The sequence below is a fragment of the Dermacentor andersoni genome, chromosome 5, assembly GCF_023375885.2.
Source record: "Dermacentor andersoni chromosome 5, qqDerAnde1_hic_scaffold, whole genome shotgun sequence".
Classification (NCBI taxonomy): domain Eukaryota; kingdom Metazoa; phylum Arthropoda; class Arachnida; order Ixodida; family Ixodidae; genus Dermacentor; species Dermacentor andersoni.
The window spans coordinates 57,963,935-57,980,102 of NC_092818.1; positions in this window are offsets into that span (position 1 = coordinate 57,963,935).

The window sequence follows — 16,168 nt, forward strand, 5'->3', positions numbered from 1 at the left end:
CTTGTTGGACTTTCAGGATGTCGCTGGATAGCATCCTCTCCCACTGTTCCGCACTCGGGTTTTTTATTATGGCTAGCCCATCTATTTTCTGGCAAGCCCATGTGGTATGGTATAGGGTTGGTTTGTCTCCACACCATGGGCACTTGCTCTCGTACTGCGTGGGGTAGATCTTGCTTAGCATGTTTAGGCACGGGAATGTTCCCGTTTGTAGCTGCCGCCATGCTACGGCGTCTTCTCTATTTAGTTGTTTGTGAGGGGGCGGGTATTTTCGTCTGATGCCTCTGTAGTAGTTTAATATCTCTGAATAGCTTTGGGCTACCGGCTCGGGTTCCTCAGCGGGGTCGGGATTGTTGGATGCTGGGTTTGTTGCGTGCCCTCGAGCTATCCTATCCGCCTCCTGATTTCCCGTAATGTCGGTATGTCCCGGCACCCAAACTATCGTGTGTTTGGCCTGGTTGTTGACAGTGTTGCCACTTGAGCGGAGGATGCGGAGCGCGCTGTGGCTGATTCTGCCGTTTAGGTAGTTGCGGCATGCTGCTTGGGAGTCTGTGAGTATGGTTAAGGACCTGTTGGATCGGTAGCCCTCCGCTGCCGCTAGAGCCACGGCTGCCTCTTCGGCCTCAACTACCGTACAGTTCCGAATTGATGCGCTGGTGATTTCTTTTAGGTCCGAGTTGATCACCGTTGCGACTTTGCTTTTCTTGTGGTTTCTGTCCTGAGTGTAGGTAGCGGCGTCTACGTACACTGTGTCGTGTCTAGTTGCCAGTGTTCTTTGTACATACTCTGCTCTTGCTTGTCTTCGTGCCATGTGTAGGTTCGGGTCCATATTGCTGGGTATCGGTGCTACTTTGATGGTGTTTCTGTATTCGTCCGGTATCGTCTCCGTGCTTTGTGTCTCCTTTATGGTAGCTTCACCGCCGTATCTGCTCAGGAGTCTTCTGCCCGTTGCCGATAGCTTTAGTCGTTGCATTTGCGCGATTATCTGCGCTTCTTGGAGCTCCTCGAGACTGTTGTGTAGCCCCAGGGCCAGGAGTTTGTCGGTCGATGTTGACTGCGGTAGGTGGAGCGCCGTCTTGAGGGCTTTCCTCAGGATTGCGTCCGCTTGTTGCATTTCGTGCTTCGTACAGTGGTAGTACGGGAGGCTGTACGTCACTCTACTGACCACCAGGCTTCTGACCAGTTTGAGTGTGTCTGCTTCCTTCATGCCGTGTCTTTCCCGCGAGACCTGCGTTATCATGCGGGCCACTTGGTTGGCTGCAGTTTTAAGTAGTGTTAGGGTGTGGGTACATCGTTGGTTCGATTGTATCCACATTCCTAATATCCTGATGAGCGTCTTCTCCGGGATTGGCTGTCCCTCGAGGTGGATGTTCAACTTCATGTTTACTTCTTCTGGGACGGTGCGATTCCTCTTGCCTCGCCATACTCTTAGGAGCTCGGACTTCTCCGTTGAGCAGGCTAGACCTCTTGCCTTGACATATTCCTCTACGCATGTCGCAGCTTCCTGTAATATTTCTTCCTTTTCCCTGAGTGAGCCTTTGGTGACCCATACAGTGATATCGTCGGCGTACATGGCGTGGCGTTTTGGTCTAGCTGTTGGTCTAGCTTGGTCTAGCTGTTGGGCCAGTCCAATCACGGCAACATTGAACAGGAAGGGTGAGATGACCGATCCCTGCGGTGTGCCTTTGTTTGGGGTGTTGAACCTTTCGGATCTCAGCTCGCCCAGGCCGATTGTTGCTGTTCTGTTGGACAAAAATGCCTTGACGTAGCTGTGTATTTTCATGCCGCAATTTAGGTTGTCTAGTCCTGTCAGGATGGCTTCGTGGCTTACGTTGTCAAAGGCGCCTTTGATGTCCAGTGCCATGATGATGTGCTCTCCCTTGAGCGGGATATTGCTCAGTACCTCTTCTCTGATTTGCAGGAGTACATCTTGGGTCGAGAGCCTGGCTCTGAAACCAAACATGCTGTACGGGAGTGTGGCTTTCGAATAATGTCTTGTTGGAGCACAGTTGATAATTTCAAGGGCACGGTTATCTGTGAAACTCATTAGTGTTGAAATTCGAGTGTTCCATCGAATATTCAGCTATATGGACTGCTTATAAATCCGAAACGGTCTCTGAAGCGATGTATCTGAAAACACAAACGTGCCTATATTTCTATCGCGTTAATATTAAAGACGCACATCGCAACATACTTTGAATACTCATATGCATAAGGAAAATACATGCAATAGTCCGCCTTTCATACGGGACTGTTAATGCTGCCGTCAAAGAATGCAAAGCATGCATGGCTGAGGATTGCAGGAGCATACTACTGAAACGGTGCCGTAGCGGATGACAGCAGTTTTGCTATTCTCACTCCACACTATGGAGTTTTCTATAGGCAATTTCGATACATCGTAACATAGTTTTGGGACGACTAATATGTGGTGCAACCTTATTGTAAAATGCCAACATTGTATTCAAGACTGACATCTCTACTTTACAAAAAGTGAAAATATGGATAAACGGATGTCATGAGTGGATGAATACAACAGTGGAATTAAACCCCATGACTGTATTGGTATTTTTGCATAACTTCTGCATTTTTTGTAGCATTCCACGGCGGAATTTCTTGATACCACAATCAAGGAAATGCCTTTTTTCTACCGTGAATTACCACCAAAGTCTTCTTCTGTGCGAGCATGAATTATGACGTAGGGTGTTCTTTAGCGCTAATATAGAGTGCCTATTAATTACAAAATTGTGTTTTTTTCTGATTGCGGATATTGAGCTCAGCATCGCTTTACTTTCGACGTCTCATCACGGTAAAATTGTGTTGCTACTCCATTAGATCCATAATGAACAGGTGAATGTGCTTAAGAATAGTAATGAGATATCATTGGTGAATTCATCTTTCTTCTTTTTTTCTTATTGTTATCCGATGCTTGGCTGGTTATTATTTCAGTGCTGCTGGCTGTTCCCACGGCAAATGAGCTGTTGGTGCCGATCAGAATGCCGCTTTTCATGGCCACCATCTTTACGAGCGGGTTGAGTAGAAAATGACGTTCATGGAAGCAGTGTGGTGAGCATATCCTTCTTATTTTTGATTATAGGAGTATATTACATGCGTTCTGTGTTTTTTTATTGCAGATGTAATCATACACTCGTGAGAACGCGGAGTGCCAAAGAAGGCCTTCCACTATCAACGGTATTTACAAAATATATTAAGGACATATCAGCATCTCTATGGCTATGCGGAGGAGCCTCCTTATGCTGCATTGTACACGCGAATCTTGAGGAGAAAAGTGCGTGATGACGGTAGCTTGATGACAAATAGAGAGTACGCTGAGCAAGCGGTCTACGGGGGCGTGGAAATTCCGGTGTGCGTGTTTTCGACACCAGTTATGCGCTTCACGTTGTACCAAGAAGTAAGTAAATAAATTAGCAAAGGGTGTGCGTGTGTGTGTGTGTGTGTGTGTGTGTGTGTGTGTGTGTGTGTGTGTGTGTGTGTGTGTGTGTGTGTGTGTGTGTGTGTGTGTGTGTGCTTCTATTTGCCTTTAAGAACATCGGTGTGCTTGACGATTATTTTCGTCGCTGCGATGCGGCGAAAGCGCATCGCCTGCTTAGCAATGTAAATGACCCGGAGCCGGTAATCGGAAACGACATCATATGTGCCGCCGGAAAAATCGTCGGCACATACCGTGCGTGTTAGCCGAAGTCATTTTTGCAGTTTCTTGCGAAATTTTTGCTACAAATACGTGTCATCTGTGTTGGCGAGCGGGGGATTCCATCAATGCTGTGCGGAAATGTGCAAAATATATCGCCGCATAGAACAAATATGACAGGCGCACACAACATTACCTAGTACGTCCTCTGCAATATAGAATAGAGGCAGCAGCGTAAATAACTTGGCAATTTTTTAATAGTTGTCACAGAGACGGAAGCTGAAAGCAATAGTAATCATTTCTGCTTCAGCAATGCCGGCGCGACCAAGCCGCAGGTGCGTATCTTAAAGCAACTCGACGAATCAGTGCAGTGGTGATGCAGGAATGAACTCCGGTCATGTTCAATGCATCGTGTTCAATTCTCGGCCCCCGTGAACTCCGGCCTCGGCTAGCGCATTCAATAGAAGTGGTTTCCATTCTTGGGAAGCGCACACACAAATCAAACACAAGAAGACAGGACAAGCGCTGGTATACCAACTGAAAGTTTTTATTTGAAGAAAAGAATTATATACCCAGTAATAACGAAATTCATGTGGACTACATGTAAAAACCGTCATACACTCGCGTGTGATCAGTGAACCAGATCGCGTCGTTTGCAAATTGTTTACTTTGTTCAGCGCACCGCAGTAATCCATGTCATTCGTCTGTTTATTTCGTTGTCGCACGATTTTCTTGTGGGCATGTATACTTATGTCGTGAGGAGCGCGAGGAATGCTGCTGCCGGCCGCGTTATCACTGCATTTTTTTTGTCTGCTCCAATGGCACGAGAAGGGCAGTGTAGGCCCGGGCGAACCTGCTCTCTTAATTTACATCCTTTCCCAATATGTCCTTGTGCGCCCACGGGACAATGTGGTATAGCCTGAAAAGATCTGTTCGAGATAGCATTCTAGCACACTATAATTAGCTGATATGTTTATGTGGCTTCACCCTTTAGAACGGGCGCGCGCTAGTGCTGCAGTCTAACCGTGATAACTAGAACCTGTGCAGAAAAGCGAAACCGGATGGGCTCACGGAATTATTTGCGTGAACGCGCGTATTGTTATCGCGTACCATGGGTCACTTGTCACAGGAATTCGGATGGCAGCGATCAATAACATAATCGGCTTCAAATATTTAAGGTCATACCATATGAGGGAAGAAGTTTTCTCGTTGCGCATGGAAATCTTTGACGAACTCAAAATACAATGCTATGCGCTATGCCAATAAAACAAGCGCACGGTCATTTAGCATCTTGAGTAGTTCGATCTTTCGCACTGTTTCCTGTCGTCTTACTTTATTGGGCTATTCGCGTGGCGCCTCCCCTAGATCGAAACGTCGTGCAATCCTGCGGCCTCAAAGGCGTAAACTAACTAATGCAATGGGCTACTCTTTGCTAGCTTAATTAGTTAGTATTTTGGTGCAACTGGAAGCGCATAACTAGCCTCTACAGCACTGCCACCGGACTTTCCGCGCTCCCGTATACCCCGTGCGAAGCGCACCCTCTGGTTGTTATCAAGCTACCGTCAGCACGAGAATTTCTCCTTAAGATTTAATTGTACAATACCAAATAAGGGAGCTTCTGGCAATAGTTTTTCTTGGCGCTCTTCCGGTATGCCATGGAGATGGCGAAATGCCCATAATATAAATTGTAAGTAACGGTGATGGTGAAAGGCCTTCGTATCTAGGTGACGTTCGCACGAGCAAGAGGGTCGGACAACGCGTTCAAATCTCACAGCATATAATAACAAGTGCACTCAAAGATGCAAAACGCCTGTATATACTCTTATTATAAAAAAATTAACAGAATATGTTCATTCCACGCGTACCATGAGCTTCATTTTCTCCCAATTTAACGCAGAAAAATCGTGGTCACGAAAAGCGGCATCACGCTTTACTCGGCCCCAACCGCTCATTGGCTGTGGGAAATAATTGCTGAAGTAATCACTAGCCTAGCATCGAGAGCCAAAAAAGAATTCAAGAATGATCCAACATTACGATTTTTAAGAAGGAAAAGCCATTCATTTCGGATTCAGTGGACTGTGAACAGCATTGCAACAGTGATGAGACGCTTAAAATATACAGATTCTAAACTCAAAAATACGCTATCGAAGACCCTAAATACAACATTAGATTAAATAGGAACTCCACATTAGCGTTAAACAAAACCATAACTCATAATTTATACTCGCCCAGAAGAAAATTACGGTGGCAACTCAAAGTAGGAACAAGGCACTTCCTTTATTGTAGTACTGATCGGTTCCACCGTAGAATTTTTCACAATATACAGAAATACTGCGAAAATATCAAAATTGTCATTGGCTTTAACTCGACTGTTATATTCGTCTGCTCCATAACATCCTTTTATCCATATTTTGACTTCCTCAAGGGTAGCTATGTTAGTCTTGCATCCAATGTTGAAGTTTTACAATAAGGTTGCACTACATATTAGTCGTCCAGAAGCTAACTAGCGAAGAGTCGAAATTCCCAATAAGAAATACCGGGCAGAGGGTTGAGAATAGCGAGACTGCTCTCATCCGCCACGACACCGTTTGAGTAAGGTGCTCATACGTTCTTAAGCAATCTATGCTTTGCATTCTTTGACGGCCGCGTTATCAGTCCCCTGTGAAACGTTCGCGATTGTGTGTATTTTCCTGATGCATATAAGTATTCAAAGCACATTCCTACGTATGTTTATTAGTAACACAATAAATATATGAACACGTTTGTCTCTTCAGACATCGCACTTCAGAGACCGTTTCCGACATCTGAATAGTCCCGATAGCAGAATATTCGTTAGCACACTCGAGTTTCAAGACTAATAGTTTGCAGAGATCAGCGTAACCTTGAAAAAATCAATTGTTCTCGATCGAATCTTGATTCGAGAGCCACATATGCAAACTAGTGCAAACACATTTTTCCGTCGACGCAACGGTCACACTTCGCGGTCACACGTTAAAAAATACTGATAAGTCCATCCTAAAATGCCTGGTGTATTTTGAATGTATCATTGGAAATAAAATTATCGCGTATGAGCATTCAGGATAAAACACGCACAAAAAATTGCGCGGGTTGTCAGTTTATTATAGATGGATGGATGGATGCAAAACTTTAATAACGTCCTGAGGTACGCGACTCAGCGCGCTGCGGGCCGCTCCCACGTTGGGAAAGTCAGGCCTTGCCCGACCGCCGCATCATGGGCCCTCTGGACAGCCCATAGTTGCGCCCCGGCATCGGGGCTCTTGATAGCGGAGAACCACTTGTCTTCATTGCTTTGTTCTGTGCCTCGTAACGAGGGGCAACGCCAGAGCATATGGTCTAGGCTAGCGATGTCATTGCAGTGCCTGCAAGAACTAGTGGCATAGGTGTCGGGATAAATTTTGTGGAATAAAGCCGGGTTGGGATATGAGCCTGTTTGCAATAATCTGAGGGTCAATGCCTGCGCTCTATTTAACTTCTTGTGTGCAGGGGGAAAGTCTCTCCTGCCGAGATAGAAGTGCTGCGCAATTTCGTTGTATGTGGTCGGTTGATCTCTGTTCTTCACCACGGCGGGCCGGCGTTGGAGTTCTCCATGGTCGCGGAAAGCGAGACCTCGCGCCTTGGAGTGCGCCAGCTCGTTGAGGTTTGTGGAGCCTCCCATGATGGATCCCATGTGAGCGGGGAACCACGTGAGAGTGTGGGTGACGATGCTTTTGCCGTCGAGGATGCGACAGGCTTCCTTACACACGGCGCCAACGCTGAAGGCGCGAATGGCTGCCCTGGAGTCGCTAAAGATATTCATGTCCGTCGTGCAGGAGGGCCAAGGCAATGGCCACTTGTTCGGCCGCACGCGACGACGTGCTTCGTACCGAAGCGGCGTTAATGGTCGAACCCCTGTGTTTGATTGACACTACCGTGAAATTGTTGCTGTTGCCATACTGGGCCGCGTCAAAGAAGCAGCTGCCGCCAGGGAGATCTGTTGCGCGGCGTAGGAGCGCCACCGCTCTGGCCTTCCTTCTTTCTACGTTGCGCTGGGGATGAATATTGCGCGGGGTGGGCGATATGATGATGTTATCTTTCTGCTCTTTCAGAAGGCCCTGGTAGGTGTCTTCGACAGTGGCCGGGGGGACGCCCATCTCAGTTAGGAGTCGTCTGCCCGCCCTGGTGCCGGAGAGCCTGAGAATCTGCGCCCTTTCTTGTGCTTCTGCAATCTCTTCCAGGGTATTATGAATACCCAACTGCAGGAGTCGGTCGGTGCGTGTGTAGTTTGGTAGTCCGAGCGCGCTCTTGATCCCCCTCCTTATCATGGCATTTAGCTTGTCTCGCTCGGCCCTCTTCCAGACGTGCATGGCCGCTACATACGTAACATGGCACAACAAGAAAGCGTGGACTAGCCTTAACAGATTCTCTTCGCTCAGGCCTCTCCTTCTGTTAGCTACCCGCCTGATTAGACCGATGACGCTATCCGTCTTTTTTGCTAGCTTGTGAATGGTGATGCTATTCGTGCTCGCCCCTTCGAGTGTCATTCCCAAGATTCGAATGGACGCGACTTTGGGAATGGGATCTCCGCAATTGGTGTAGAGATTGATGTCAATTTCAGTGGGGGGTTTCCAGTTCTGTGGCTTGCGGCCCTTTCTACTTGGGCTGTAGAGAAGGAGCTCCGATTTCTTTGGGGAGTACCGGAGTCCCGTGTCGGTTAGAAAGCGCTCTGTAGTGTCGACAGCTTCCTGGAGAGCGGCTTCGACTTGTCCGTCACTGCCACCCACGCACCACACAGTGATGTCGTCCGCGTAGATCGTGTGACCGATGCCCTGGACCTTGCCTAGATACCTTGAAAGGTCGACCATTGCGATGTTGAAGAGGAGCGGTGAGATGACTGACCCCTGGGGGGTGCCTCTTCTGCTCAGCTCCATTTTCTCCGATTCCAAATCTCCAGCCTTGAGGATGGCGCATTGTTTGCTCAAGAAAGACCTGACGAAGGCATGGAAGGACGAGCCCAGGTTGAGCTTGGAGATGGTGTCGAGGACGAACTCGTGATGGATGTTATCAAAGGCCTTCTCCAGGTCCAAACCAAGGATGGTTCTCGTGTCCCGAGTGCAGCGTTCCAGGATTTGTATCTTGATAAGCTTCATGGCGTCCTCTGTGGAGAGGCCTGGCCTGAAACCTATCATGTTGTGAGGGAAAAGGTCGTTGGTCTCGATATACTCGGCAATTCTGTTATAGATGGCGTGCTCGGCCACCTTCCCTACGCATGACGTCAGTGAGATTGGGCGGAGGTTGTCCGGGCTCGGCGGTTTACCGGGCTTTGGGATTAGTGTGACCTTCGCCAACTTCCATTCTTCATGTACAATTCCCTGCTCCCAAATCCGATTTATCTCATCATTTTTATTTATGAAAATTCATGCTTCATCGAAATCATTCGCTTCATGGCCATTTTGCGGACTCACATTTCTCAACTTCATCCAACAAATAGTTCTACATGCCACAAACACAAAACCAAAGCAGCCTACCATTACACTTTCTCCAACCCAGTCACATACCTGGAAACGTATGTGTAAATCTGCACATCTTGCTGTGAACTGGTGTTTTTATACTCTATGCAAAGGACAAACCCATATTCCGACACATAGCTTTTGTTATAACTCGTTGCCTTTTGAAACTCGTACCATCGCAAACTAAATTCCTTCCTTCAAGGTCAATCACCCGCCTGCCGCGCCATCTTTCACACGAAGCGTGACTAAAAGGCTGTCAAAAAATCGTCCTGAAACTTCATGTCCTCATAGTTCCCTTTCATGGCCTTGGAAGGCAGTCTATTGTTGGAATTCGGCACACCTAAACACCACCCACACTTTCAGAGTATACATGTGGGCAGGGTTAGGCGATGGTAAACGGGTAGTTACTGAGAAGGTACAATACTGCGCATGCAGTCTTTCCTATATTTCCTGCGCATGCGCAGCAGCAATCTCTCGTATGGTTGAGGTATGGGGGAATAGCACCAAAGAGGGAGTCATTTCAACGCTAACCAACCGTGGAGTGCGGCACGTTTGAGGTCTTGTGGTGCGGTGTTCAAGCGCTCTGTGCACTACTTTTTCGCAATGGGCATCGACGTCGATGGTTTACTCGAAGCCGCCGAGGACAAGATAGCCATGATTGACAAGAGCAGTCAAGATTTGGGCATCCACAAGCGCCTCCTGCTGTCGAACTTTCTTCAAGAATGGTCCTGGCTGAAAGACGACGACACGTCCAGCAGCACGCTCGAAAGGAGGGCAACTTCTGAAATCTTTCATTATTACATCTTTTAGGATTCCGTTTAGCTATAGCTCCAATGTGTATCTTACCGCATGCGATGCGCGTGCCTTTCACACATTCAGGTGAAGGAAATCAACAAGGTCTTGTTTGCCACGTAGGTTGAGCAGACTGCTTGGCGGTATATGCAATGGTATAGGCATAAAAAAATCCTTAAACGCGATGTCTGCTAAGGGCAGTTGTACAATTACGACTAGTCATTGATTCCATGCAGTGGTTACTGCAATGTAATAGCACTCCACTGAACGTAATACTTTCTAAACTTGTCTCGTTACTCTTCATATGTAAGACAGCACTTTTCGAAAAGGTCTTGAAATCACTTGGCAAAACTTTTGCGTCACCAATTTTGTGTGATTTTTCCCACACGCAATACAAGTTTCGATCTTTAAAGCTTCGAATGTCTTTCGAAGACGTGTCGCTATCAGCCCACAATTTCATGTGATTGAAATTCTTGCGTCCCGCGCCTACATAGGTGATTCAAAGGTATGATAAACATTCGATGCAACCGCTTCTATTGCACTGATAGTATAGACATTAACGTTATCATTCATTGGTTCTGTAACTCAATGTGCTTAAGCCGGGTGATGGGGACCTATTAAAGCTGTCACATGAGTTGTGATTTTCCTCTACCATTCGTACGACTGTCTTCATGTTGTGACAACCATGCATTATTGTACCTAGCTTTAATTTTTAATTATTTACATTATTTTACTCATTCACTTGTCAAAATTCTAGTAGTAGAAATTGCTCCTTGCATATCTGGAGTGAGCAGTAGCCAGTTTCACACGTACAGTGCGACAATGTTTTTTTAACAGCACACTGCTGCCATGCAGCAAATAATTTTTACAATAGCATTAGTCATCTTAGAAACTTGCAGGTCCATGGGAGAAAAAATTAGAATATTATAACAAATTTCATGGTCTAGTTTTCCTGGCTCACACATAAGAGTAGGTATAGCGAAATGGCTTTGCCTTGATGAAGTGGCACAAACGTTGCGTTTATGTTCTTCAGAGTGCTCATTAAAATTAAAAACCGATCATTAGAAACCAACCTTCAAATTATTTATCCGACGAGTATTCCACTGAGCAGACAACTGTTTGCAATATGGCCAAGAAATGCTAATGAGCTGGAAAACGTCCGTGTGTGCCTTTCCCACTATTTAAGATATCCGCGTACGCTCCGCCTACTGCAATAGCGAGTTCACTAATGACAATATTTTTATTATATATTGTGACAAGGTCTGTTTCTGATTTCCCGTTTGTCCGCAACTGCTGTCGTGTCTGTAGCGATTCCTTGCCTTCTTACGGACCTTTTCTCAGTACAACCCCCCCTCCCCCCTTTCTTTGTATTGGAACTTCGAGCGAAGAGTGGGCGAGCTGTTTTCGTATCACGACAGCGACGGTTCCAGCTATTCCCCGCTTCTCTCTCCCTCTTTTCTATCATTCTATCTAGCTTCCCTCTGAACTTGCACGTTCGCAGAAAGGTAAGCGCTGTAATTTTCGCAATGCTTTTACACGGGGCACGGATAATTACAGCTGTCAAGAGGCTAATGCGACGACGCATAGAGGAGCTCCAGAGGGAATTGTGCACATACGACCCGGCGCATGCGTTTGTCGCGTCGCCTTTACTCTCTGCCACGCACTCTGACGCCTCCCCCCCCCCCCTGCCCCGACGCGTTGTGCCAGAAAGCAGAAGCAGTGGGAAAGACGAAGGAGAAATATTCGCTTTAAAAGTAATTATTTGTGACAGAACCAAATGGCGTTGTCTGTTAATCGCAAGCCTTGCTCTTACTGTGTGCATTCTTGCCAACACATAGCATTGTGTTCAAAGGCAATATTTCAATGCAATGCTTCCTGTGTTAAGAGTGGTAATCACGATTCGCAAAATATATATATTTACAATCAGCGAGTATTCTATGTGAAAACAATATAAACAATACATCACTCGTCCTTTGAAATGTTTGAAATTTCGCGTTTGCATTTTGGCATTACAACTTTTTCCATATGCTTACGTACATTCTTGATTACTTTCAGAAATAACGTCACTCACTTAAATATTGAGTAAGCCGTAGCAAGCCCAATGGCGCGTGAATATTTTAGGCAATATCTGTTCTACGGAACACGTTTCGGAATCATTTCCGAAGTGCAGATTGCGTCATGTAGAATAAGGGAGGCACTTGTGATCTCAACCCTGCTAGCTTCCGTCACCAGATGCCTCTTCCTTATTTGTCTGTTATGCTGCTACATGGAAGATGGCCTAACATGTGCCATAACATTACGACGCTCTGCTGCGATGTGTGCCGTCATAGTATGTATAATTGAAAAAAAAAAAGAATGATGTACAATATTGCTATAACCATAATACTTTGTGACAACTGTGGCATGCCTTGACTAAGCAAAAAGAAACTGCGGTGTAAGTTCAAACTTTCATAATCAGCGGAGTGAATTCCTGTCTAATGGTGAAAACTGCTTCTTCTTCTTATACTGAACTGCAATGAATTTTTTCGCCGAGAAAGCTGATGAGCCAGTGTGATTTAGTGACTTACATTTTTGCTAACAAGCTCTTTCTTTGTGTTATTTTCACTCCGGCCAAACTGGAGAGCCGTGCCCGTCGTCGACGGTGCCGAGCGGAAGGCGTGCCGTCCGACACCAGTTGTGTTCGAGAACTCCAACCGGTGCACCCGGTTCCTTGCCCTCTCCCCATTCTTTACGAAGCAAAGCCATGCAACACAAACGAGTGGGATTGGCTCTTCGTGGACGTCTACGACCTGCCAACCGACGCCCCTGTGCCTGACCCGGACTTGTCGTTTCTTGAGTAACACGCAGCTGTGGGATTATTGTATTGGATTTTTTACTCTTTTACTTTCAACTGGCTGCTTTCTGGCTCATATGACGAGACCAGTGCGTACCCATACCTAGGTGCTCAGTTTTTCGATGTCCCTCGCGTGCACAAGGATAGGATATTGTGTGATGACGATTTCATTTATGTTCACACAATATCCAATTTGCTGTGTTACCTTCTCGCTACTACATGGATGAGATCTGCGTACAAAGCACTAATGTGTTAAAAACGAGTGTGCCCGCCTCACTCTATCTCATTGTGCATTGTGATTTTAATAAAAAGTCTTTTTAGCACCTGACAAGCGTTGTTTTTCCTTCATCAACTGCAAAAGTACGCGACATTCAGCCATCGCAATAACAATTAAGCGACCATTGGTGATCACAGCTAGTGTTCCTACTCTCTTACATTTCACCCTTTTCATGACAGTACGGCCTGTTAAGATGAAGCTTTAGCTCGAGTGCTCCTATCTAAATACATGTAAGAGGAGAATTCCTCAACTACTGCACCAAATTTGACAGTGTTTGTTGCATATCAAAGAAAAACATAAATATAGTGACTGTTGCTCTCGAATTTGCCATTTAGTTTGTAAATTTTTTATTAAAAATCGGCAAAAGTCGCAAATTTTCATGAACCGGAACTATACAAGTTTACATTCACGTAAGATGTCAAGTGACTTATCGAATTTGTCTTCTTTGAATCATATAATGTATGCCGTTTACAGAACTGTGATATCTGTGCTTGATGCACAGCTATTAGTTTGTAAACTTTGTGCTTCTATATATTTCAAACTTCTGAATTTTTAAAAATCTTTGTAACAAAAGTCAAGCCCTAAATGAAAATTCTGCTTGCAACAGTCACTAGAACTTAAGTTTCTCTCTCAAATGGAACAAATTTCATTAAAATGGGTCTACGGGTTATCTCAGAAAAAGGTTTTTGCGTTTTTACGTATATTTGAACAGGCCGCGTCGGAGTTGGGCCCAAACTAAAGCTTTTTTCTAACTCCATCGGGTATTCCAACCTTGGAGTGCGTTATTTATCCGATGCATTATTTATCTTTGTCTTACGCTCTGCATACGAACATAAGCTTGGGGTTCTTGGATTTTGGGAGATTGTTCCGACGCGTCTTCTTTAGCAGACTCCTGAATTTTTGGTGGGTCACGTGATAGCCGCTCTGTCACCACCGCCGCTCCATCGGAACACAGGACGTTCAGTGCGAATGGGAAGAGTTTACGATGGTGATCATATTTAGAATTTACGGAATTTTAAAAAATACCCTCTCGCAGATAGCATAATTCTTGTCTTTGATGTGCATTATTAAACGCATTAAGTTAATTCAATATTTACTTGCCATCTTGCAATTTACGCATTTTATCCGGTGAGGTTGCTAGACGGATTCGTTTCATATAATTTCAAGGGGGACAATTGTTTTCGCATAATTTTTCAGGATGTGTATGACCAAGTACATCGGCATTCACGTAAATTTGAAGTTTCAAGGCAAAATTAACGATTGTTAAAATTGGGTTATACAACCGTGCTTATTTACCCCACTTTGATGGCGCATATCTCTAAACTGGTGTGATTCCGTCAAATTCAAAGGGTATACGCCTTTCACATTCACCGGCTCCAAATCATAAATGCCAAATCGTAAAGTACATAAATCACATGGAAAATTTCTGATTTCTGTTAAATAATTGACTATGTGTTTCAATTTTTCCTGCAACTAATGTAGGCCTCTCTCGATCTTTCAGGTCAAGGACTAGACTATCTTATCTGCAACAGGCTATCTCTAAAGATTATCTAAAAACTAAAAAGGATGACTGAGTACGTCGCATTTGAAGTATCTATGCTCGTAATACATCTTTACTAAAAATTCTCTTCTTAAAGGGCCCCTCGCCAAGTCTGGCTATTTTGAGCTCACAAGCGCAGAGCATACAATGCGTTCCAACGATCCTGTTTGCAACGAATTACATCGCTACGCACCGCGGAACGTTCTGAAATTTCAATCCGAATGCCGTTTCTCCTTTCCCTCGCGGCGACCGCGCTCCAAGCCGTACGGTGACGTAGTCGTGTTCCTGCGCCTACGTACTCGTGTCTGCAGTGAAACGTCGCTCGTGGTGACAAGGCAGCATCTGTTATTTGTGTGATCTGTTGTTTGAATTCACAAATTGAAGTTTAGAGAAATAAGAAAACACACGTGCGGAAGGTCTGCGTGCTTTTTGATTTACTTCGCACCGAAGCGAGAGAGATGTCCTTCTTCTTCGTCTGCTTCTTCGCACGGCCGTGCAGTCAGGTGCGCAGATATCGTAACTATGCCATTTTCTACCGTGTTCCAGCGCGTGATCATGCTCTGCGATTCGCTTGTTCTGCGTCAGTATTCCTGTAGCAATTAATTATACCGCTTGTCATGTGTTCTTCTGCACAACGCGCAAAATCGTGCGGCGCGAAACGAGACAATTACAACCGCTCGAGCGCAACGCCGTCAGCAGAAGTGCGCGGCGCTGCGAAGATGAAAAAAAATGAGGGTGGGGCCCCAGCCGTATGCGTCATTCGATCCTTGAAATCCAGTAGGGCAGAACGGCGGCAAGGAATTTCGCTTGCGTAGACTAGATGGGGCAAGTGGAAACAGCGTCCGTGTTTGCGGTGAAACTCGCCTGCTGAAATAATGCGTTCGCGGCACTGCAATATTTCTATCTCGGCTAATAAAGAGCCGATATGAAAAATGTTTGCGAAAGAACGCTCTCTAGAGAACACGTCAGAACTTGCAGCGTATAAAAGAAATTTTCTGTGGGACCTGGTGAAAGGCATTACATTAGGTTCCCGGGAGGTGCCATATTAATTAAGTCCTTCTGCAGCAAAAATTACAGATAAACATTAAGGTGGCGGTCCAACTCTAGCGGCACGCGCTCCCCATTTCTATCAATGTTCGCGGGCGCACTGTGTTTTCTGCGCTCATTGGACGGATGATGATGATATTGGATTAGAAAGCTTACTTTCGGTGCTATCCAATGACGCCTCATATGATCGCCTAGCTTGAAGCGTTACGTAACGGCACTCAAGACAGTCTGAGGAAAATACGGTATTTTGCTGTACTAGCTTCAATTGGACTGCGTTTCCATCAAATCTGTGTAACATAACAAAATGAAGTTCGCTGTGCCTTTACACGAAAGCTGATACAATGTTTCTATGAAGAGATATTCCGCGTAAAGCATTGAGAAATTTATTTAGGTCCTTATACGAATGGGCAGAAGAATAAAAGTTTATGACTTAAGATGTTTTTTTCATTTTTACCACACAACAGTATTTAGTGGTTTTCGAGGTTACAGTGCACTTATCTATGCGATGTCATTTTGTGTTTTGATGAAC